This window comes from Carcharhinus amblyrhynchos, chromosome 7, assembly GCF_965287045.1.
Source record: "Carcharhinus amblyrhynchos chromosome 7, sCarAmb.v2.hapA, whole genome shotgun sequence".
NCBI lineage: Eukaryota > Metazoa > Chordata > Chondrichthyes > Carcharhiniformes > Carcharhinidae > Carcharhinus > Carcharhinus amblyrhynchos.
In genome coordinates, this window is record NC_137330.1 from 4,552,615 (window position 1) to 4,575,850 (window position 23,236).

The 23,236-nt window shown below is 41.4% G+C and overlaps 1 long non-coding RNA gene across 1 annotated transcript in view; it reads right to left on the minus strand.

Annotated features, from left to right (window-relative positions):
- Positions 1–2,720: 2,720 nt before the first annotated feature.
- Positions 2,721–23,236, minus strand: part of LOC145344731 (uncharacterized) — a 41,080-nt gene continuing 20,564 nt past the window's right edge. The window contains exon 4 of the long non-coding RNA XR_013886968.1: positions 2,721–4,021. This is a non-coding gene — a long non-coding RNA (uncharacterized LOC145344731). The remainder of the gene's footprint in view (positions 4,022–23,236) is intronic.

Consider the following 23,236-nt stretch of genomic DNA (forward strand, 5'->3'; position numbering starts at 1 on the left):
GTGACTTTTAATATGAAGTTGGAACCACATGTTTTTGTTTGATTTTCGAAAAATAAATTGATATTTCTACATTTTCAAACATGAAATTGCTGCCCGTACCAAAATGATTCAGAAATTACTTCTACACCAATATATCTATCCTTGTCTTCCCACACCATGTCAGTAAAGCAAAAAAAAAATCACTTCAGTCCACAATTCGTTTGAAACGAAACGATGTTTCCCAGCGAGTAAGGTTAAAACCTCCATAAGTTAACTGATTCTGCTCATATCAGAGGTGATGTTTTGTAGCGGCCGTGAACCCTGGTAGACCACAAATATTCCTGTTAAATAAACTTGAGTAGACTACTGCCAGAACATTAACTATACAGACTGACAGTTACTCCTTTGCTAGCTGTTTCCGTTGAGCGCAGTGTTCTAGTTTATGAAGACGGAAATATTGAAGTTGTGTTTTTTCTACATATGATAATGTGCACATTGTTTATACATAACCTGTCTTTTGGATATAGAGAATTCTTAATATCTGGGCTCAGGTGATAATATGTGATCACTGATTTCACATACATTCATTTTCCATTGTCCGTCATTATCTTACAAATAATTTAGTGGCGATTGTGATAATGTCACGAGGCAATTACAACTTTCCAGCAGCACTATTCGTTACTTGGTGGCCATGCTGTGTTGGCCCTTTTGGGGATTATCACTGAAGTCTGATTGGTGCAGACTTATCCTTATTATTTCGCGGGATGTTTTCTAGAAATCACCCGTTTATGTAGTTTTGTCACTGTCCAAATTCGAGCATCAAATGATTGTTCTGTCTGTAACTTTCTCCTTTGACCGACTTGTCACCGGTTGTTGTTTAAAACTGAAAACCAAATAATGCACCAAAAAAAGATCTGTGGCTCTGGTCCTAACAATGCCTTGAATTCTTGTTTGTTTAAAAACATTCCATTGCACTTTGTAATCGAACCTTAATAAGTAATAGAATATTGTTTTGTGATTCAGAATCAGACTACTTTGACTGAGCCAGGAGAAATGGGATTTGACTTGTTTATTACGACTTTAACTCGATTGCTCCTATTCACGTCAATTACGTTGCTCAACGCATTGACAGTTAGACACATTCTGTTGGTCAATGATGTTCGTAAGGAACTGAAGAGCCAGAACAAGGCAGGTCATCACAATGATCCATAAATGGACAGCGGAAAAGTATCCGTCATTTTACTATTCACAATATCTCGACGTTTCATATTTATGTGGTCTATTTATGTAATACATTTCTTGTATTACAACATAACAGCAACAAATCCTGACGATTGCAATGAACCGTTATATATATTTTTCAACTGGTTGGATCTCCGGGGTTTCTTGAACAATGGATGTTTGGCTAATCTCAGGAAGTCTTTTGAGGCCAAGAAGGCTTCCTTAGTTATGTTAATCCTCTCCTTAGGTGTTTCTATAGAGGCTTCCCGATATCACTTGATTAGGTCAGTGGTGCTGATTTGATTAGATGAGGGTGTACTTTTAATTTAGTTTCCGTTGGTGCTATCCTGTCTGGTTCCTTTTGTGTGTTAGACCTTGTCTGTATTTTAAAAGCATGTCCTTTGCCTGCTTGTCTGGATCTGTTCCCTTGTGATCTTTAATGGAGGGGTTCTGAGTGCAGTTTAGTCTGTTTCATATTATATACCTAACTTCAGAAATTTATTGTCCGCTAACATTTTGGTAAGATCACCTGTTTCTGTGTCATGAAAACCTCAACAGGTTTGACAACATCTGTGGAGAAAGTAAAGCCAACATTTGGAGTCTGGGTGACCCTTCATGTTTCATGTGTCTGTGTATCTGTTTGTTTGTGATTGTGTCTGAGAGAGATGTCACCTAGAGATTTCTATGTGTGTTTCTCTCTACATGTCAGTACATGGGTGTCTCTATGGGTTTCAGTGTATCTGGGGAAAAAAAAAGGTCTGTTTCTCTCTGGCTGCCTGTAAGTGTGTGTGAATGTGTGCTTCTCAGTTTGTGCCTGTATCTGTTGTGTTTGGGTGTAGTGGATATGGGTTGTATGCATCTTTGTATAACTATGTGGCTGTATATCTGTCTGTGTTTTTATGACTACGTATTTCTTTCTGTGTCAGTGCCTGTATGACATATTGTGTTTGTGTGAGAGTGTGAGTCTCAGTGACTGACATTGAGATTATTAAGCAGAAGCATATTTGGAACAGAATCACTAACCAACCTGTGCATTTGGGATGTTAATAGTTAATAAAACAATTTAAGTATCATTTATCCTCTGTGTGTTTGTGTGTAAGGAATGGTCATTCTCTTTTGCCATAATCAACATTAAAACTTCTCCTGACAAATATTGAGGTTTATAACTGGCAGGGTAAATTTAAGCTAAGAATAGATACATTTTTGAACAGTAAAGGAATTAAGGGTTATGGTGAGCAGGCAAGTAAGTGGAGCTAAGTCCACAAAAAGATCAGCCATGATCTTACTGAATTCTGGAGCAGGCTCGAGGGGCCAGATAGCTTACTCCTGCTCTGAGTTCTTATGTTCTGATGTAAGCGTGGAACATTTAGATTTCAAATTGAGCTGTTCTCTCACCATAGTCTGTGGAATTGTAGATCGAGAGCTACAAAATGCAAATAGGTTGTTTAGATCTTTCTGGTTGAGTGCAGACACAATGTGAATAAAGTTTGTAAAGTTATAAAATACTAAAATACGTGCCATAAAATGATTGTGTTTTCAATAATCAAAAAATCAGTCTGTTGAGACAATTATCTTGGAAACATTTAAAAGACTAAACATTGACAATGTCTGATACACAAGTTAAATTTACTCACTTCCATTCTGAATGGGATTAGTGTCTGATAACTGCATTATATTCTGAGATAATCCATAACTACAATCTCTGTTTTGCAGAGGTTTATAAGCAAGGAGCATAGATCAAATTAATAGCCAAGGTCTTTTTTCCTCCAAGCCTGGGAGTCCAAAACCAGAGCGTATAGGTTTAAGGTATGAGGGGGAAGATTTAAAAAAAGAATCTTCTCACACAGAGGATGGTGCATAAATGGAATGAGCTGCCAGAAGAGTTGGCAGAGGCAGGTACAATTACAGCATTTAAAAGGTATTTGGACAGGTACACGGGTAGGAAAAGTTTAGAGGGATATGGACCAAACACAGCCAAATGGGACTAATTTAGTCTAGGAAACCTAGTCGGCAGGGGTGAGTTGGGCTGGAGGATCTGTTTCGGAACTGTATATTTGTATGACCCATACCTCCCATAGGGAATGAGGGAGCAGGATTCGTGGACAGTGTTTGGTGATAATGGGTAAATGCACCAGCTGAGGTTCTTACTGTAAACTTTAATCCCTGACAATATTGTTCAAACTTCAGCAACCAGTTCCCAGGTGCAGATGTGGGAGTTACTGAACTTGTCTGTAGCTCAAGAAGGGCAACACCTGCAGTAGCTATGAGCAACCAGTAGATGGTGGCATTGTATCACTTTAACTGCAAGCGAGTGACAAAAGTTTGAGGAAATGCTTGTGGAGCCTTTAATTCATTCACACTGACAGACAGGAATCTCTGACAAGGCCTTTACCAATCTACCCTCTGCTGGATACTGTCAGAATCGCATTTGTACACTTCTCTCTGGAGAATTATCTTAGCTGCTTCCTTATGAAAAGAGAATGAAGACTTTGGTGCTGACAACACATTGCCGTTTAAACAATGGTTTCCAAAAATCTTTCCTTCAATGTGGAGGCCAAAACTGCGTACAGTTGACCAGCTGGAATCTCAACCAAACCAGGTAAGCAGGAAAGTCACTGCCTGGCTGATGGGCTGATGAAATAGGGAGGGAGGGATAAAGGGTTTGGAAGGGGCTGTCGAAGATGTTCACAATTCAGGAATTCACTGTGACTGGTAGAGCAGCAATATTTAGAAGTTAAAATGTTCACACATCCATACGTAGTCCCCGTCTGGATTCCTGCAGGGTCTCTTTCCATTTGGATTGAACTGATTTCCTCCCAGCCTGAAACAGATTAAAGATGGAACAGAAAATAAGGACATTGAATAGCAGTTTAAGTAACAAGAAGCAGAGTTGAAGTTTGAGCTTTCATTAGAACTGGGAAGTGGCAGTGAACATAAGAAATAGGAGCAGGAGTAGGCCATCTAGCCCTTCGAGCCTGCCCCGCCATTCAATAAGATCATGGCTGATCTGTCGTGGCTCAGTTCCACTTTCCCGCCCTCTCCCCATAACCCTTAATCCCCTCTCTTATCAAAAGCCCATCAACCCGCGTCTTAAAAATATTTAGCGAGGCAGCCTCCACCACTTCAATGGGAAGAGAATTCCAGAGATTCACCACCCTTTGAGTGAAGAAGTTCCACCTCAACTCCGTTCTAAACCGCCCCCCCTTTATCTTGAGGCTGTGCCCCCTAGTCCTACTGTCCTTTCTGAGCGGGAAGAGTCTCTCCACCTCTATCCTATCCATCCCATTCATCATCTTATACGTCTCAATGAGATCTCCCCTCATTCTTCTAAACTCTAACGAGTACAAGCCTAGTTTATTCAGCCTCTCCTCATAGCTCATCCCCCTCAACTCCGGTATCAGCCTAGTAAACCTCCTCTGCACTCCCTCCAAGGCCAAAATATCTTTGCGCAGGTGCGGCGCCCAAAACTGCACACAGTACTCCAGCTGCGGCCTCACCAATGCTCTGTACAGCTGCAGCAAGACCTCCCTACTTTTATATTCAATCCCCCTCACTATGAAGGCCAGCATCCCATTCGCCTTCCTGACCACCTGCTGCACCTGCAAGCTGGGTTTTTGTGACTCATGCGCAAGGACCCCTAGGTCCCTCTGCACCATCGCCTGCTGCAGTTTTTCCCCACGTAAGTAATAATCCTTCCTACCATTATTCCTACCAAAGTGGGCCACCTCACACTTGCCAACATTAAATTCCATTTGCCATTTCCTAGCCCATTCGCCCAGCCTATCTAGATCCTTCTGCAGACTCTCCACACCCTCCGCACAATTTGCCGTTCCCCCAATCTTGGTGTCATCAGCAAATTTCGACACCCTACACACTTGGTTCCCTCCTCCAGATCATCTATATAAATGGTAAAAAGCTGAGGCCCCAGCACCGACCCCTGGGGCACTCCACTAGTCACCATCCACCAATCCGAATAGCACCCGTTGACCCCCACTCTCTGCCTCCTATTTGACAACCAATCCTCTATCCACGCTAACACCCTACCCCCAACTCCATGTCCCTCGACCTTCTGCAATAACCTCTTGTGAGGTACTTTGTCAAACGCCTTCTGAAAATCTAGAAAGACCACATCCACCGGCTCTCCTCTATCCACTGCCCTAGACACATCCTCATAGAACTCCAGTAAATTTGTCAGACACAACTTCCCTTTAATGAAACCGTGCTGCGTCTGCTCTATCAAGCAATTCCCTTCACGATGCCTCGCAATTTCCTCCTTGATGACAGATTCTAACATTTTACCTACCACAGACGTTAAATTAACCGGCCTATAATTCCCCGCCTTTTGCCTGGCACCCTTCTTAAACAACGGCGTAACATTAGCCGTTTTACAATCCTCCGGCACTTCCCCGGAATCCAGCGACGTCTGGAAAATAACCACCAAGGCATCCACAATAACCTCCGCCGTTTCTTTCAGAACCCTCGGATGCATTCCATCCGGTCCTGGGGACTTGTCCACAATCAGCCCCTCCAGTCTGTCGAGCACCACCTCTCTAGTAACAGTAATGTCATTAAGACCCTCCAGTCCTACCACCTTTCCATCGCTAACACCCGACAAATTATTCACGTCCTCCTCCGTGAAGACAGAAACAAAAAAGTTATTCAATACCTTAGCCATATCCCCATCCCCTACCACTAGGTCCCCTTTCTCATCCTCTAAACGACCAACGTTCACCCTAGCCAGCCTCTTCCTTTTTATATATTTATAAAAGCTCTTGCTATCCTTTTTTATATTAAGCGCTAGCCCAGCTTCATATTTTTTCCTACCCTTCTTTATCAACTTCTTTGTCAATCTTTGTTGACATTTAAACCTCTCCCAATCCTCTTCTCGCCCACTACTCTTAGCTACTCTAAATTCCTCCGCTTTTAATTTAACACTTTCCTTCACCTCCTTCGTTATCCATGGCTTATTACCTCTCTTCCTACGGTCCTTTTTGACCATCGGAATAAATTTCCGCTGAGCACCAAGAAAGATCTCCTTAAAGATCCTCCACTGCTCCTCAGCAGACCCTCCCTCCAACGCGCTCCCCCAGTCCACACTCGCCAATTCTTCTCTCAATTGACAGGTTTGAAGTGACAGCAGTGGGTGACTGGGGAAAAAACAAGGAAAGGACAAAATTGAATTGAGTAGAGTGATTAAATATCAAAAAGGGATGACAGAACAAGACAAAAAACACAGGATCCCCTTGTCCTCACTCAGAGTGGCTAGAGAGGAACGTGACATGTACAATGGATTGTGTTATGTTTGTGGGGCATAGGCCCTTTAAGAGAACAGGTCAGCTGATCCTGGGTTTGGGGTGACCTACCGGGAATTGGCCCTTTCAGATCGGTCCTTTCAGGTCAGTTGTCTGCTGCGGAGTGAAGTGAGTAGGGTTTTCAGTAAACCATTGTCATTCCTGAGGCCTGCCTTGGAGCGATTTGGAGGGATTACTCACAGTAGTCTCAGACTTAACATTGGTGAAGACACGCTGTCCATTTTGATGGCCGTAAGGCAAGAGCAGGGACTTTCGCCACGGACCTTTGAGGGAAAGAGTACCAAAACAATTGGAGGGCAGATAGGCACTCAAAAGGCATCAGGAAGAGTGTAGGAAGGCAACAAGCACGTGGACTCGGGTGCCACCACGGAACTGCTCTCTACAACCGTCACTGACATCTGGGGTCTGCGGGGCAACTGAAGGATTCCTTTGGTCACCGGGTGACCACAGTTAGCAGAAGAGTCACCACTGGTGGAACAAGCTTCTGGTGTAGTTTTCAGAGGGAGGAGAAATGTCAGGGAAGTTTGGGATCACTAGGATGTTTGATGAAGAGGACACGGGTTAAGGGTGAAGGGGGAAAAGTTTAAAAGGGAATATTGGCGGGGGCGGGGTTCTTCACACAGAATGGAGGGAGTGTGGAATGAGCTGCCAGATGAAGTGGTGAATGCCGGCTCACTTTTAACATTTAAGAAAAACTTGGACAGGTACATGGACGAGGGGAGTGTGGAGGGATATGGTCCATGTGCAGGTCAGCAGAATTAGGCAGAAAAATGGTTTTGGCACAGCCAAGGGCCAAAAGGCCTGTTTCTGTGCTGTAATGTTCTATGGTTCTAAATTGCCTTGAAAGTTCAAACTTCAGTTGGGCAATTGCTCTGAAATAAGAAACATCTGAGTTCGAATTAAGTTGCAAGTTTCAGATTGTTCCCACTGTCTTACAGTAAGACCACCCCAGAAAAATGTTAGAACAATTAAAACTTTTCTAACTCCTGAGTAACTATAGATATGACCATTGCAACCACCCTAGAGACACCCCCCAATTGTCCTGACTCCTCCATGACAACCCCCCAGATGGCAACCCACCTCCCTGACTCATCCACATCTCATGCTAACTAAAGTTCCCAGCACAGTTATGCTCTCAACCCTGTAAAAAAAAAGGCAGGTATTTCTTTACGTTCAACTCTCCCGCACTATACTGAAGAGGCTGAATTTTCAGACCTTCCCTCTACCAGGATCATCCTATCTTGCCAAAGGTGACCCCGTGGTGGGTTGATGGGTGGTGGAAGGTGTGAGCAACACAAAGCACCATACACACTGGTGGGACTGCAAGTTCCAGCCAGCAGTCAACGGCGAGTGCCCGGGTCAGAAGGTAGGCTGAGAAATATGCAGCTGCATTTGAGGATAAATTGCAAGTAGCAGTTTGGCAATCTGACTCTGATTTTCACCCCATGTCACTGATAATAATGGACACTTTATATATTATACTAATAATGGTGCTCAAAATATACTGACAAATATCCAGTTATTACAAACATATTCTCACACCATCTGGAACTTACTGTGGATTCTGTATTTTACAGTCTGATTTCCTTAGAGCCACTGAAAGTAGTTGCACTCCCGAATCTCCCAGTTTATTACAACACAGATTCAGATTAATGAGTGACTAATTTGCACTGAGAACAGAGGCCACGTCCTTAGTACATATTCTGCAAGCTTGTTAACATTCAGACTGAAGATCAGAGAGAGAAAAAAAACAGGAATCAGTGTAAATCCCCAGCGTTTTTAAGAAATACCATTGCCAATAATAATATGGTACACAACTAACACAACTGCCAAGTACTTTTGATGCTGCAAGTTTGATATTTAACAGAATATGCTGGAAATATTCAGTGGGTCAGTCAGTATCTTGAAGAAAGAAACCGATTTAATGTTTCAGTTTGATGAGTTTTAATTAGAACTGGGAAAGAGCAGTGAATTAAATTGTTTTAAGTGATAGGAAAATGGGGATGAATGGCAAGGAAAGAAAAAACTGGAAGTGTAGGAGTGATTAAATGACAAAAAGGATCGTGGTGAGATAGAAAAACCACAGGATTTTCATGTCTGTAACCTGGAGTCACTAGGGAGGGAAATGGGATGGTCAGTGGCTCGAGTGGAACTGTTAGTGGGGATGATGATAATGGTGGCAAATTTACCAAAATTTGGACCGGAATGTTTGCTAACAGGGAATCCAGACGTCTGAAGTAATCCAAAGGTTGCTGACATTTTCATACAGCGTGTAAAACAATGATGTTCTGTTGGCATGGCTGGGTACATGGTTGTGTGGAAGTTTGAATGCACATGACAATCCAAGGCTGAGGAAAGGTGAAATAAAGCATTGAAATCCTGACAGGAAGCATCATTTGAGAAAGGATTCCAAAACATTTTTGACAGTGGAGTTTGGCAGTTTAGCTCTTTGGAGAGCAAGAAGACCTTCTCGCTATCATAAGACGTGTGCCCTGAAGGAACTTCTTCAGAGAGGACAATGAGGTTAGATTCTACATTCAAAAAATAGTCCAAGCCAGTTTTTTCTAATACCTGGTATTATCTACTTTTAGTTAGCTAAATAATTAGAGTTAATTTTCAATTAAGGATTAAAGTTCAGTAAAATAGTTAGAAGTGTTACATCTGTTAAAGTTTAAGTTAGTACCTGAACCGTTAAATAAACGGAGAATAAATGAAGAGCCGACTCCTGTCCTTGTTTCTCTCATGAAACTGGAATGCTTGGAGGGTGTTTGAATTAATAGCTGAGTAATAAAATGTTGATTGCCCACTCAGGGTGGGCCCCAATCCATAACAGAGGCAGGTTCAATCTTTTTAATGTTTAAAGTTTATGTATTAGTGTCACAAGTAGGCTTACATTAATTCTGCAATGAAGTTACTGTGAAAATCCCCCAGTTGCCACACTCCAGCACCTAATCAGGTACATTGAGGAAGAATTTAGCATGGCCATGTGCATCTAACCAGCACATCTTTTGGACTGTTGGAGAAAGCCTAAGCAGACATGGGGAGAATGTGCGGTCTCCGTACAGACAGTGACCCAATCCAGGAATTGAACCAGAGTCCCTGGCATTGTGAGGCAGCAGTGCTAACCACTGTGCCACCTGCAATCGAGGAAGTCAAGAGGGAATTAGAGATTACTTCCACAGAAAAAAAAATACAATGATCACAGGAAAAAGGCAGGAGAATGGCACAAAGTCATAAAGCTAACTTGAAAGCTGCTGCACACAGGATGGCCTGATTGGCCTCCTTCTGAACCTGTAATAAATCAATGATTCTGTGATAAAACTGCAGCGGTTCAAGAAGGTAGATTCAAGAAGGCCTAGCCAATAAAGACTACGTTCCTTGAATGAATAAAAACATTTTGGAATAAATTATAAATAATTACAGCCGTAGGGTCTTGGTACAAAATAAAAAGCATGTTTCACTCTCCCTGAATAGAACCTACCTGATTATTTATGACGCTAAGAAAGACGTAATTTCTCTTGCATTCAGTACAGCTTACAATCATGTGATTGATTATTAACAGGATTTTTCCCCCCAGCATTTGTGTTTATTATGGATAGAATCAGAATTCCTACATTGCAGGAAGAGGCCATTCAGCCCATCGAGTCTGCACCACCTCTCCAATAGAGCAGTCTTTCCAGGGCCATCCCCCACCCTATCCCCATAACGCCACTAAATCACCCCACCAATCTACCTACTTGGCACATCTTTGGACTGTGAAAAGCAACCCAGCACCCAGAGGAAACTCCAGATAGTCACCAAGGCTGGATTCAAACCTGAATTGCTGGTACTGTGAGGCAGCAGTGCTAACCACAGTGCCTCCCTATTATAAGATGTATTTACAATAACACAATATTATGTAATTGTAAATAAATTTCACAGTTCTTTGCATTTTGAGTCAATGGTCAAACTCTTCAACTCATTACTCAGTAAACCAATAACGTTTTAGCAAAGACATTATTATTATTATTTTCCACTCATCCTCTTAGTTCAGAAAGATTTTCTGACTGTGTCCATTTTTGATTGAGTTGGAAGGTGGTATTGCAAACAAAATAAATGGCTCATCTACAATGAAAGTATCAAGTATGGGAGCAAACAAGCAGTTACCTCAATTCCTGACATTTGTACAGAATGAATCCCAGTTGCTGGAGTCCTTCATACTGAACGCAGCATTTATGTAGATCGAGATGTTTTATTGTATCACAGAGTCTAATGACATGAGCAAGATTAGACATGAGCAAGATTAGACATAGTCAATTGGGGTCAGTCGCAATCTACTAAATCAAAATATTTCCATAGATCCCACAGTGTTCGAGCCAGTGCTTACTTATTCTGAGACTCAAACAGGGAGTGGAATGTTCCTTTTCTCAGTTTCACACTGTATTTCCAATCTGCCTTTCAACTTTCTCTTTCACCCAATCCTCAACAGGTTATTTGATGAAGAAATGGACCCAGAAGCTCCTCTAGAGGCCAAGTTGACTGCGAGGAGGAGAGACCAGCAACAAAACAGAGAAATACCTCAAATCGCACATCTTCCTCGCTGTGGGTTTCACTGAGGAGTTTCTGGATGTCCTCTGGATTTGGAGTCAGGAATTGAGAGAGTGCAGCTACAAATTCTTGGATGGCGAGGTGTGGGAATGTGTAAATCACACCCTGGGCAGAATGATCGGTCTCCAAAAGTTCCATCAGGAACCCAGACAGGAATTGGGAAGGTTGCAGATCGAACATGATCAAATCTTCATTGTTAAACACAATCCTCTTCTCAGACACTCCTGTGAAGGCCATCTCACCAAGCTTCAATAACACGTCACATGGGTTTTTAATGCCTCAGCCATGGCTTTTCAAAATACTGTAAATATGGTAGAAATATAGTTGGTTGATAGTCTTGTGAACTTGCTGCTGTTTCTTGTCTCTGTGTGAAGAAGGGACTGAGTAACACGCCGAGGATCCAGCTGTAGGAAGGGTTGTAACACATGTTGTAACACATGTTGTACAGGATCTTGTTTTCCTCCATGTGTTTGAAAACAGCCGCTGCAACTTTCTGATTTTCAAAAAAACTTGAAATATTCCTTCCGTTCATTACCAACAAATCCCAGGATTTCAGCCCAGACACTGATGTCAGCCTTTTCCAAAACATGTGATACAGTGGGGTGGCTGGTCACTAGCATTGAACATCCTGGGAGCAGCTTATGCTGCATTGACCTGTACACAATGTCAGATACATCACACCAGGGACCTGTACACATGAACTTAAGTTCTGTATTGCTCTGATTGTCAGGAAAATCAATGCTGTCCTTGAATTCATCCAAACCTTCAAAGAAAAACAACAATCCCTCTGAATTCTTCCAGAGTTCTCTCAGAACATTCCCAGGGTGAGGATACTGACCCACTAGCTAATTCCTCAGGTTTATTCTGCAGTGTTCACATCCTGGAATTTAAAACAGAAAACAAATTGAAAGTGTGGGTATAATTTTTCAGTCGCCCAATCTGTATTATTGTTTTTTTTTCCAATTCTTGGGACTCCGTTCACTGCTGCTGAACCCCCAGATTTGGGTTTTCCCTCGGAAAAGCTGACTTGGAAAAATTGATTAGTTCAGATATTATTTTTATCCACAGTTCTCTCCACAGATGCTTCACTCTCTCCACTCTTCATGGTCTCAGCCCTTGCCAGAGCTCATGTTCTACAAGTGTCCAACCTCGAACACCAGACATAACCATCAGTATTGATCAACCAGCTAGAAAGACTTAACTTTTTCCTTTACTAGGATAGTGTTCACTGTGTTTCAGTTTGTTCCCGTGATGTCTCCTTGTTTCTGATGAACGTCTTCAATTAGAACAGATAGAAAGAAGTTTGAAACATTAGGGTATATTGTCCTTCAAACTATAGAATACCTATAGAGCAGGAGGAGGCCATTCAGCCCATCAAGTCTGCATTATCTCTGAAAGAGCATCTTAGCCAAGCTAACCCTCTCCTTGCTCTGTCCTCGTAACACAGCACATTTTCCACGGCTATTCCACCTAACCTGCACCTTTGTTTGTATTGATATAAAATTAAATTGCAAATAAAAATTCTCTAATCTCATTTAATGCAGGAGGCATTAAATGAGATTCAAAAGTGATTTCTGCCAACAGTGCTTTCTAACTTTGGACTTGGCTGATAGATCACATTCACGTAACAGTCTGTCTAAATTGTGCCCAAACACTGATGGACAGCTCAGATTTAAAGAATCATACTGGACTTAGAACAAAAACAGGAAATGCTGGAAAATCTCAATAGGTCTGACTGCATCTGTGGGGAGTGAATGGCATCAACATTGAGTCTAGATGACCCTTCATCAGAATTTTGCCAGAGCATTCTGTTTCCTTGCTCCACAGATGCTGCTGGATCTGGAGACTACTTCCAGCTTTTTATTTTGCTATGTCATTACGCAGTCAATATAATTAATTGGAAAAATTGTGAGAATCTGCTTGTCAAATGAAAAAGGAGCAAACGTAAGGCTTATACTCACTGGAGCTTAGAAGGATGGGAGGAGATCTAATTGAGGTGTAAAAAGAATTAAAAAGGGATTGGTAAAGTAAATGTAGACCAAACGTTTTCTCTTAAGGGGAAATCCTGAACAAGTGATCATAGGAATAGGTTGAGAGGCAGTAAATTTAAAATTGAGATGAGGAGGAAATATTTCCTGTAGAAGGTGGTGAATTTTTAGAACTCGCTGCCCCATAGCATGCTGGAATCTGAATCGTTGAATGGTGTCAAGAAGGAGATGGATTGATTTTTAATTTTAAAAAAAATCCAGAGAACAGGTGGGGAGATGGATTTGAGACCAGGGAGAGATCAGCAATGATCTGATTGAATGGCAGAACAGGCTCAAGAGGCTTAACTTGCCTACTTCTGCTCCTAATTCCTATGTAAAGTAAATGTAGAGCAAACGTTTCCGTTTAAAGAAGCAATCTTAAACAAGAGGTCACAGGTATAGCCTGAGAGATGGTAGATTTAAAACTGAGATGAGGAGGAACTACTTCTCACAGTTAGGTGAATTGGCCATGAAAAATTGCCCCTTTGTGTTCAAAAATGTGTAGGTTAGGGGGATTATGACCTTCCAGGAATAGAGCCTGGATAAGGCACGCTTTTGGAGAGTCAGAGCAGACTTGATGGACTGAATGGCTTCCTTCTGTACCACAGGGTTTCATTGCATCTATATGGCATAGGGATCAGTGAGGACAGAGATCTGGTAAATGGAATCTAATGCGAGAAAATGTGAAATTAATACATTTTGGCAGGCAGAATGAAAAAAAACCTAAATGGTGGGAATTTGCCAAGCTCTGAGAATCAGAGTGATCTGGCTGTTGTACTGCATGAAGACATTAAAACTCAGCTAATGAAAGCAAAGCTTGAAAGTTTGCAATGTTTATGAATATTTTGAACTCCTTATTTAAGTCTAGTATCTGTTGAACATGTGGGTTTCAACGATTATACTTTCTTCTTGATGGTGAATACTATCCCATCTGTTTAATGCTGTGGTTATCTCTTTACAATTCTATTCGATTGATATCCATAAGATTTACATGTTTTTTTAATGGAAACATGATAAATTATATGAACTGTCTTGGTATTGATCTGATCATTTGAGATCACATGACCTCAGCTTAATGATCAGCAAGATCTGAGCTGATACCAATTGTTTACTTGTAGTAATTACTGCTGAAAAAAAGTTGTTTCCTTGCTCTGAACCCTGCTGACTTGCTATAATATGCTTGACTTGAAACCAGTCTTGTTTGAATGTGTATTTGGGTTAGGTGGGTGTACTCAGAAAACTAAGGAGGAACATCACACCTCTCTCTCTTCCTGGGATTCAGTGCTGATATGCACCTTTAACCAGAGATTCATCATCTCAATTCAGCTTTCCTGCAGAGAAGTTGTGCTGAAAAAGAGAGTTCAAGAACTGGAACAAACTTCCAGACAACTGCTGACCAATGAGCTGTCATCACATACAGGACCACCACAGTCAAAACTCTTCCAACTTCTATCTTCTCCATAATGTGTTTCCATTGGGAAAAGGACATTTTCCCTTCGTCAAAACAAGTGACACAACAAAGAGGCTCTTTGCAGCAGTTGGCTTGTATCTGTATGTTAGTGCTTGTTGGGATTTGAAAGGGATACAGTTACAGTTTTTGATTATTTTCATAATAAATCAATGATGTTATGTTTATTGAAAGAAGCCTTGTTTAGGTCTCTTTCATTCTGGATCAAACAATAGCAAAAATAAACAACTGGTCACAGTGATTTAAGCTTTCACACTAATGTTCCAGACTCATGGAGTACTAACAACTCAAACAAAATCTTGGTAATAATGAAGTAGATGTTATAGTAGATCATTATGAGAAGACATTACTGATGTGCATCTTTTGTAGAAATGGGCAACATAGCATTGAATATCAATTAGAGAGAGACAGATATCAATGCAGGACAAAATTTGATTTGACACATGTATTGGCATACAATGAAAAGTATGGCTTCATGCATATTATACAGACAAAGCATACTGTGAGAGTGCACAATGTAATGTTATGGTCATAGAGAAAGATCAAGTTAATGCGAAGTAGGTCCATTAAAAGTCTGGTGGCAGCAGGGAAGCAGCTGTTCTTGAATCGGTTGGTACAGGATCAGCAATCCCACTGTTATTACACAAAGCATTGGGCAGTTGATCATGGATATTGTGTACAGTGGGGGAAGAAACAATTACAAGTAGACAAGAATCCCACTGTCTCCTTCAGACTGTGGGTAGGTTATTCAGGACACCAGACAGCATCAGGTAGATTGGGCATGGGAAGAAATTCCAGTCAGCATCTTCTTTGCCCATTAACCAAGCTTCCCATTCCATACTGTCACCAATACAAAGACCACAAATTACCAACATTATGAAAACACCAATTTCATTCCTGCCTCATTGAATTTGCTTGTGGATGATTCATCAAGAGCATAATTAACTCCAAACTCGAGTATTCCAACGATCTTCCAGCGAGCAGCCCACAATGTGTAAGCCTGAGCTCATTCAAATCTGTTTTGGAACTCTCATTCACTCAAACTCTTGTGTTCAAAAACCTAGATCTGTTCCTAGTCCAGCAACGTATCAATTAACACTCTAATCTGTGTAACAATATTCTCTATAACACTGTCATTTATTTCTATAACCTTCTGCATGCTTAGTCCAGCCAAAATCTTTGTGTTACGTCGATTTTGGCCTATTCCCACTGCCAGCTTTCCACAGTCCATCATTGACAACTATGCCTTTAGCTGTCTGGACCTGAAGATCTGACCTTTTTTCCCTTTAACTCCCAGAGATCTTTACAAAAGTTTTATTGTCATTATACCACGTCAAAGGGAGTTATCTGGTGTCTGTATCCACTAGGAGAAAAGACAACTGTGGAAACACAGGGATTAAATATCTGGTTTCAGGATTTGGACAGGTTATCTTGGGTATTGCATGCACTTAGCGAGAGACAGACTGAAAATACATAGGAGTTAAATTGCTGCTGTTTCAGGAGTTAGACAATTCAGGATATTATCTGCACTTCTATAGTCAGCTGATGAGAGGTTAAGATTATTGTCATTCTAAAGATACAGAATAGCTATGAATGATGATTAAGGAACAAAAATAAATTAGTGCAAATGCTGGGAATCTGAAACAAAAACAGAAAAAAAAACAAAGTACTCAAATCAGGCAGCATCTATTGACAAAGAAACAGAGTTAATGCTTAAGGTCGAATGCCTTTCATTAATTGGAAAAAAATGTTAGGGATGTGAGGGACATTCAACCAGAACAGTGAAAGAAAAGAAGTGTCAAAAATAGCAAAGTGTTGTGACAGGGTGAGAGCCAGCAACAATTAAATGAAAAAAAAAAGGAAAATGAGACGGTAATGGAACAAGTGAAAAGTAATAACGAGTCAAGAGGATGTGTGCAACAATCGCAACATCACCACCAACAATCCAGAGAAAATGGGAACAGAAATTATGATCTGAATGTGTGCTGAATGGGATTGATAAAATAAACGTTAACCAAATGTTCCTTTCTCTAGAGCAGTCTAGGACAAGAAGTCATAACTGTAGAGTGAGAGGGGCGAGGTTCAAGACAGACAGGGAGAAGCTACTTCTCTCAGACGGTTGGGAATCTATGGAAATCAGTGCTGAGTGCGATAGATGCAGAAGCAATCAATGGAGTCAAGAGATAGATAAATATTTGATGAAAAGCAGAATAAAGGGCTATGGAGAAAAGGCAGGAATTTGGAGATAGGGTGAGATGGAGATCAACCATGATCATACCGAATAGCGAAGCGGGCTCAAAAGGCTGAACTGCCTACTCTCGCTCCTAATTCCAATGTTCCTATGAACTGATTGAAAGGCTTTCCTGACTTAACAAAAAAACAAGGCACTGTAGTTTGATATTAAATTGAGCTTCAGTGGAATTGTGAGTACAAAAACAAATGCTGGAATGAGATAGAAAATTAAAACAACAGGAGACTGGAAGTTCAGGGCCATGCTTGTTGATTGAATGGAGGAGTCCCACATCCAGATATTGTTCAATCTTCCTAGTGAGTTGTGAATAGAGTTACTTAATTGGGGAAAAAAGATAAAGAATTTCACCTGGGAGGAGTGCTAATGGTGCTGGATGGTTAGACAGGACTCAATGAAAGGGTCAATGTTGAAACTGCTGTGCTTGTCTGGGAGATGCTGTGGAAAGGTAAGGAGATGTTGGGTCTGGCTGATGAGGAGCAAGAAGAAATTAGATAACAGCTAGGGAAGAGCAAGAAGTAGTTAGAAGTTCTTGGGGCTAAAGGAATTAAGGGATATGGAGGAAGGAGGGGACCTTGATATTGAATTTGATGGTCAGCCGTGATTAATGTGAATGGTGCAGCGGGCTCGAAGGGCCAAATGGCCTCTTCCTGCTTGTAGTTTCTATGAATGGACAAGGATGAATGCTGAGTTGAAAGTGTCCCTACAGCTTGCATTTAACTTCTTTGGGACAACATAGCTGGCAAAGGACAGAATGGTAAGAGTTGTGAAATTATAAATTTTGTAGTTAAAGCTAATCTTCCTTGTTGAAATGGAGACAAGAAGCCATAAAATTGGCTGCTGAAATTCCCTTGCAATGTGATCACACTTCCAAACATTTCTAGGTAAATTGCACGCAGACATATGTGAAAAGATGTGAAAAGTCTTGTGAAATTTCCTTGGTCTTCAAGGAGACAATGAACTTCCTTGAAAGGATCTGGTCCTTTTGGAGCATTGCAGCTGTTTAAGGGATTTTCTAAATGTAATTGCTACTTGTCTTATTTCTGAAATGCCCAAACTATTCAGTTCAAAGACTATTAGGGATGAGCACTAAATGTTGGGTCAGCCAGCGATGCTCACATCCACTGAAGGAAGAAAAAAGAAAATTAGGCATTTTGCCCAGATCACATGAAAGCAGCCACTTCTAAGTTTCTTGACAGTATAATGGCAGGCTGCTGATTTGCATTTTGGTGTTAAGAACCATCATGATCATGAAAGAGACATCTCAAAACAGAAACTACATATCAACAGGCAGTACCTGATGAAGGTTGCCAGAAACTATTACAATGCTGTACTAAAACCAATCTACTTAGAGACACCACCTGCAGTACTGAAAAGAAAGTACAAAGCTGGAACCTGTACTCAGATTCCATCATAGCCACAAAGCAAGTTTCAACTTCTTGTCCTCAGATAGAACTCAAGCAACAGCCCTTCACCAGTGGCCCATAATCTTTGTGAAATGGCAGAGTCAGATTGCCACTCTACTCCTAATCACTTATACTAAAATGAAGTTGCTTCTTTCTCAACCAATTTTCTAACACATGCAGTGTGAGAAAGCTTTCTATGGGCTGCTGAATAATAGGTAAGGAGGAGACACCTATTGTTTACAACACAAAATGTGGTCATACAGGTATGTTTCAAGATCCTGCCACTTTCAGATTCCAGGGAGAAGTACGTTCGGTAAGGAGGTAATATTTGGGTTTGGGGAGAGGGGGTGTTGGAGGAGAAGGGTTGATAGGTGCTCTGTGGGAACTGGGACGAAATCAGGTTGTCAGTGAGGCAGAATTAATAATTCCTTTTGAATGCTAAAAGGGGATGTGCATTATCATAAGAACATAAGAAATAGGAGCAGGAGTAGGCCATCTAGCCCTTCGAGCCTGCTCCGCCATTCAATAAGATCATGGCTGATCTGTTGTGGCTCAGTTCCACTTTCCCGCCCTCTCCCCATAACCCTTAATCCCCTCTCTTATCAAGAACCCATCAACCCGCTTCTTAAAAATATTTAGCGAGGCAGCCTCCACCACTTCAACGGGCAGAGAATTCCAGAGATTCACCACCCTTTGAGTGAAGAAGTTCCTCCTCAACTCCGTTCTAAACCGCCTCCCCTTTATCTTGAGGCTGTGCCCCCTAGTCCTACTGCCTTTTTTGAGCGGGAAGAGTCTCTCCACCTCTATCCTATCCATCCCATTCATCATCTTATACGTCTCAATGAGATCTCCCCTCATTCTTCTAAACTCTAACGAGTACAAGCCTAGTTTATTCAGCCTCTCCTCATAGCTCAATCCCCTCAACTCCGGTATCAGCCTAGTAAACCTCCTCTGCACTCCCTCCAGGGCCAAAATATCCTTGCGCAGGTGCAGCGCCCAAAACTGCACACAGTACTCCGGCTGCGGCCTCACCAATGCCCTATACAGCTGCAGCAAGACCTCCCTACTTTTATATTCAATCCCCCTCGCTATGAAGGCCAGCATCCCATTCGCCTTCCTGACCACCTGCTGCACCTGCAAGCTGGGTTTTTGCGACTCATGCACAAGGACCCCGAGGTCCCTCTGCACCGTCGCCTGCTGCAGTTTTTCGCCACGTAAGTAATAGTCCTTCCTACCATTCTTCCTACCAAAGTGGACCACCTCACACTTGCCAACATTAAATTCCATTTGCCATTTCCTGGCCCATTCGCCCAGCCTATCTAGATCCTTCTGCAGACTCTCCACACCCTCCGCACAATTTGCCTTTCCCCCAATCTTGGTGTCATCAGCAAATTTCGACACCCTGCACTCGGTTCCCTCCTCCAGATCATCTATATAAATGGTAAATAGCTGAGGCCCCAGCACCGACCCCTGGGGCACCCCACTAGTCACCATCCGCCAATCCGAATAGCACCCATTGACCCCCACTCTCTGCCTCCTATTAGACAGCCAATCCTCTATCCACGCTAACACCCTACCCCCAACTCCATGTCCCCTGACCTTCTGCAATAACCTCTTGTGAGGTACCTTGTCAAACGCCTTCTGAAAATCCAGAAAGACCACATCCACCGGCTCTCCTCTATCCACTGCCCTAGACACATCCTCATAGAACTCCACACTGAAAGTATGACCAAGAATGACCGAGAATAAATATGGAGGCTATGGGATGACAAGCAGCTACCTAGCGTGGTTCTGGCAGGGAGGGAAAAGTGACAGCAGAATAATGTGGAATAGTTTATAATTCCACAAGCAGACTCAATTCCCAAAATAAGCAAGAATGCATGAAGTTGACAGAAACGAGAGTGAGCAGGGAAAATGTGTCCATGCATAACGCAATAGAAGGTGGAGAAGCATTTAGCAGGGAAAGATAGGAGCAGTGCAGGCAGTGCCGGATTTAGGCAAAAGCTAAACAAGCTACCACTTAGGGCCTCACTAAATTTCACAATGAAATAATGAAGAGACCATTTGACAGTGGGTACCAGAAAAGAAAAAGAAAGCACCAGCTTGAAGAGCAACTCAAAAGAATTATCTAAACTTGATAGTTACTTTACTGCAGAAACAGATAAGGCTCCGCACATCCAAGGTGATCAGCAAAGTCCAAACAACCACAGCCTAGTGCCTCTGTTACTGAGACAGAGTCAGGAATCTCAGCTGAGGAAAACAGTGGAAGTGATGCAAATGTGAGTGCTGCAGAGCCGACATGCACAGTTGAAACAACAAAATTCACAAAACTCAATGATGTAGATCAATGGGGTGTCATAACCGAGGCTGAACTCTGATACTGGATCCTTAAGGGTCCTTCAGAGTGTCAACACTGGAAAGGCCCATTTGAAAACTCAAAGTGGTCATTCAAAAATCAGGATAGATATTGTTCAAAAGGTTTTTTTTTTCAGTCCAGAAAAGTTAATGGTGAAATATACGATCGGGAGTGGCTAGTGTACTCTCCAACAACTGGCTGTGTTAATTGCTTTGTCTGCAAGGTCTTTTCTACATCAACTGCAGCACTAGCTTCTGGTGGGTATTCTGACTGGTGAAATCCCATTGCAATTAAAAGTCATGAAAACTCTGAAGCGCATAGAACAGCTTTGCTGACATACTTGACAAGAAAATGTGGTTCAACCTTAGACTCAAGAGTAGCAGAACAAATAAGAACAAAACCACACTACTGGAGACATGTGCTTGCAAGTGTTGTTGCGGTGATATGCGCATTAGCAGAATGTGGGCTAGCTTTTAGGGGAGACAATAAAACTTTTAGATCACCAAATAATGGCAACTACCTTGGCCTATTAGAATTAGTTGCTATGTTTGATCCATTTCTTTCCAACCACACAAAATAATATGGAAACAGAGGATCTGGGTCTCCTTCATATTTGTCTAAGACAATGTGATGAACTTATTCAGTTTATGGGTAATAGAATAAGAGCATCAGTTTTGGATGATTTGAGAAAAGCTGGCTACTTCAGTTTGTCTGTGGACTGTACACCAGATCTTTCCCACATGGATCAACTAAATGTTACAGTAAGATGTGTCACCTGATGACTGTTTACCTATTGAACGCTTTCTAGCTTTCCTGGAGTTGGAAAATCACAGTGGTAAAAGTATGGTGGATATGGTGGTGGACTAAGTAAAGACTGCAACATTGATTTCAGTAAGTGCTGAGGGCAGTCATATGATAATGCAGCAAATATGGCTGGTAAATACAAAGGAATGCAGCAAATAATTCTAGAGAAAAACAAGCATGCTATGTACATTCCCTGTGCCGGACATTCACTAAATCTTATTGGCCGTGCTGCAGTAGATTGCTGTTTAGATGCAGTTAACTTCTTTGCTGTTGTGCAAGAAATATACACTTTATTTTCATCTTCTACAAAGAGGTGGGCTGTGTTGTTATCATTCTTGAATGCACACTCCAAAGTATCCAAGTATGTTAAATATCTATCTGACACTAGGTGGGGAGCACATGCCAAAGCTGTGTCTGCCATAAATGAGAGTTACAGGTTAACCACCAGTGCTCAAAGTCATCTCCATACTGAGGAGAATGAAAAGGGTGATACAAGATGACAAGCTGGTACTCTTCTAGATTTTAAAAATTACATTTAAGTGTTGTTTCCAGGGTGTACTATATTATCATGAGAGATCAAGCCAGCCAAATGATAAATATGTAATCAGAAAATACATTCACTTGAAAATAACTTGTATTTTTCACTTTAAATACCTTGCTATTAAATAATTAAAAGGCATTATTATGTTTTCAATATTTTGTGGTGACCCAAGGTCCTGTTTTGGTACGCACCTTTGAGAAACTTTTTGTTTAACTATTTAACAAGGGGCCTCCAAGCTTTACATAGCTTAGGGCCTCACCAAGTCTAAAACCGACACTGAGCGCAGGTAGGGTGTGAAGATAAATGAAGCTACTTATATGGATATAGTGTGCATGAGCAGAATGATTTATCTCTGTAACAAGGACCGGTTTAGGTAAAGTGGCCTTTTTTGTCCATAAAACTCCCCTGTCACATTAAGGTTCAAAAATCACAAACAGTTTTGTGTTTAGCAGTTTTATACACAAATATTGATTTTGCTTTTTATGACAATCCTGACATGCTAATGAGTAGAGTTAGAAATCAAGCATCTGCCCATTTCAATCAGAGTGAAACTATAGCAGAAAATACTCAGATCATTTGAACTGTTCCACCAATAGTGATAGTCAATGATTTATTTTGCCCTAGCTTGCTAAAATGCTGGCTCAGGGATTCAAACTATATTTCTCTGTTAATCATTACACTGGACAAAAATAATCCTTGAATGATAGATATCAGTTCATTTTTCATGTGGAATAAGTCTTTCTTTAACTACAATTAGGAAGCTAGCCAATAGCTTCAGAATCTTTCTGATCCATTTTCCTCAAAATTTCTATGGATTCATATTCTATGGTCTATCCATCTGTACAATCTCTGAATGGATCAAATACTTTCTAATCTCCCATTCTGAGCAACGTCTTTTTAATATTTCAGTAACATTTGAACGTTCCTCATTTCTCCACGTTTCCCAACAATTTACAATGGAAAGATTTTGCCCAAGGAACATTGGCAAGTTTTGACAGTACATCTTGTAGACAATACACTTTGCTGCTACTGTATGTCAGTGATGGAAGGAGCGAATGTTTGTGGAAGGGGTGCCAATCATGGGGAATTCTTTGTACTTTACAGTATTAAGTCTTTTGACAGCTGTCAGAACAGGACAAATCTAAGCAAGTGAAAAGCATTTCATCAAACTCCTAACCTGTGCTCCTCTGTCATGTTGATGTTTAGAATGAGGTTGGGGTCGTGGACAGGCTTTGTGGTGTTCGGAGATGATTTACAATCTGAAGGATTCCTAGCCTCTTGTAGGCA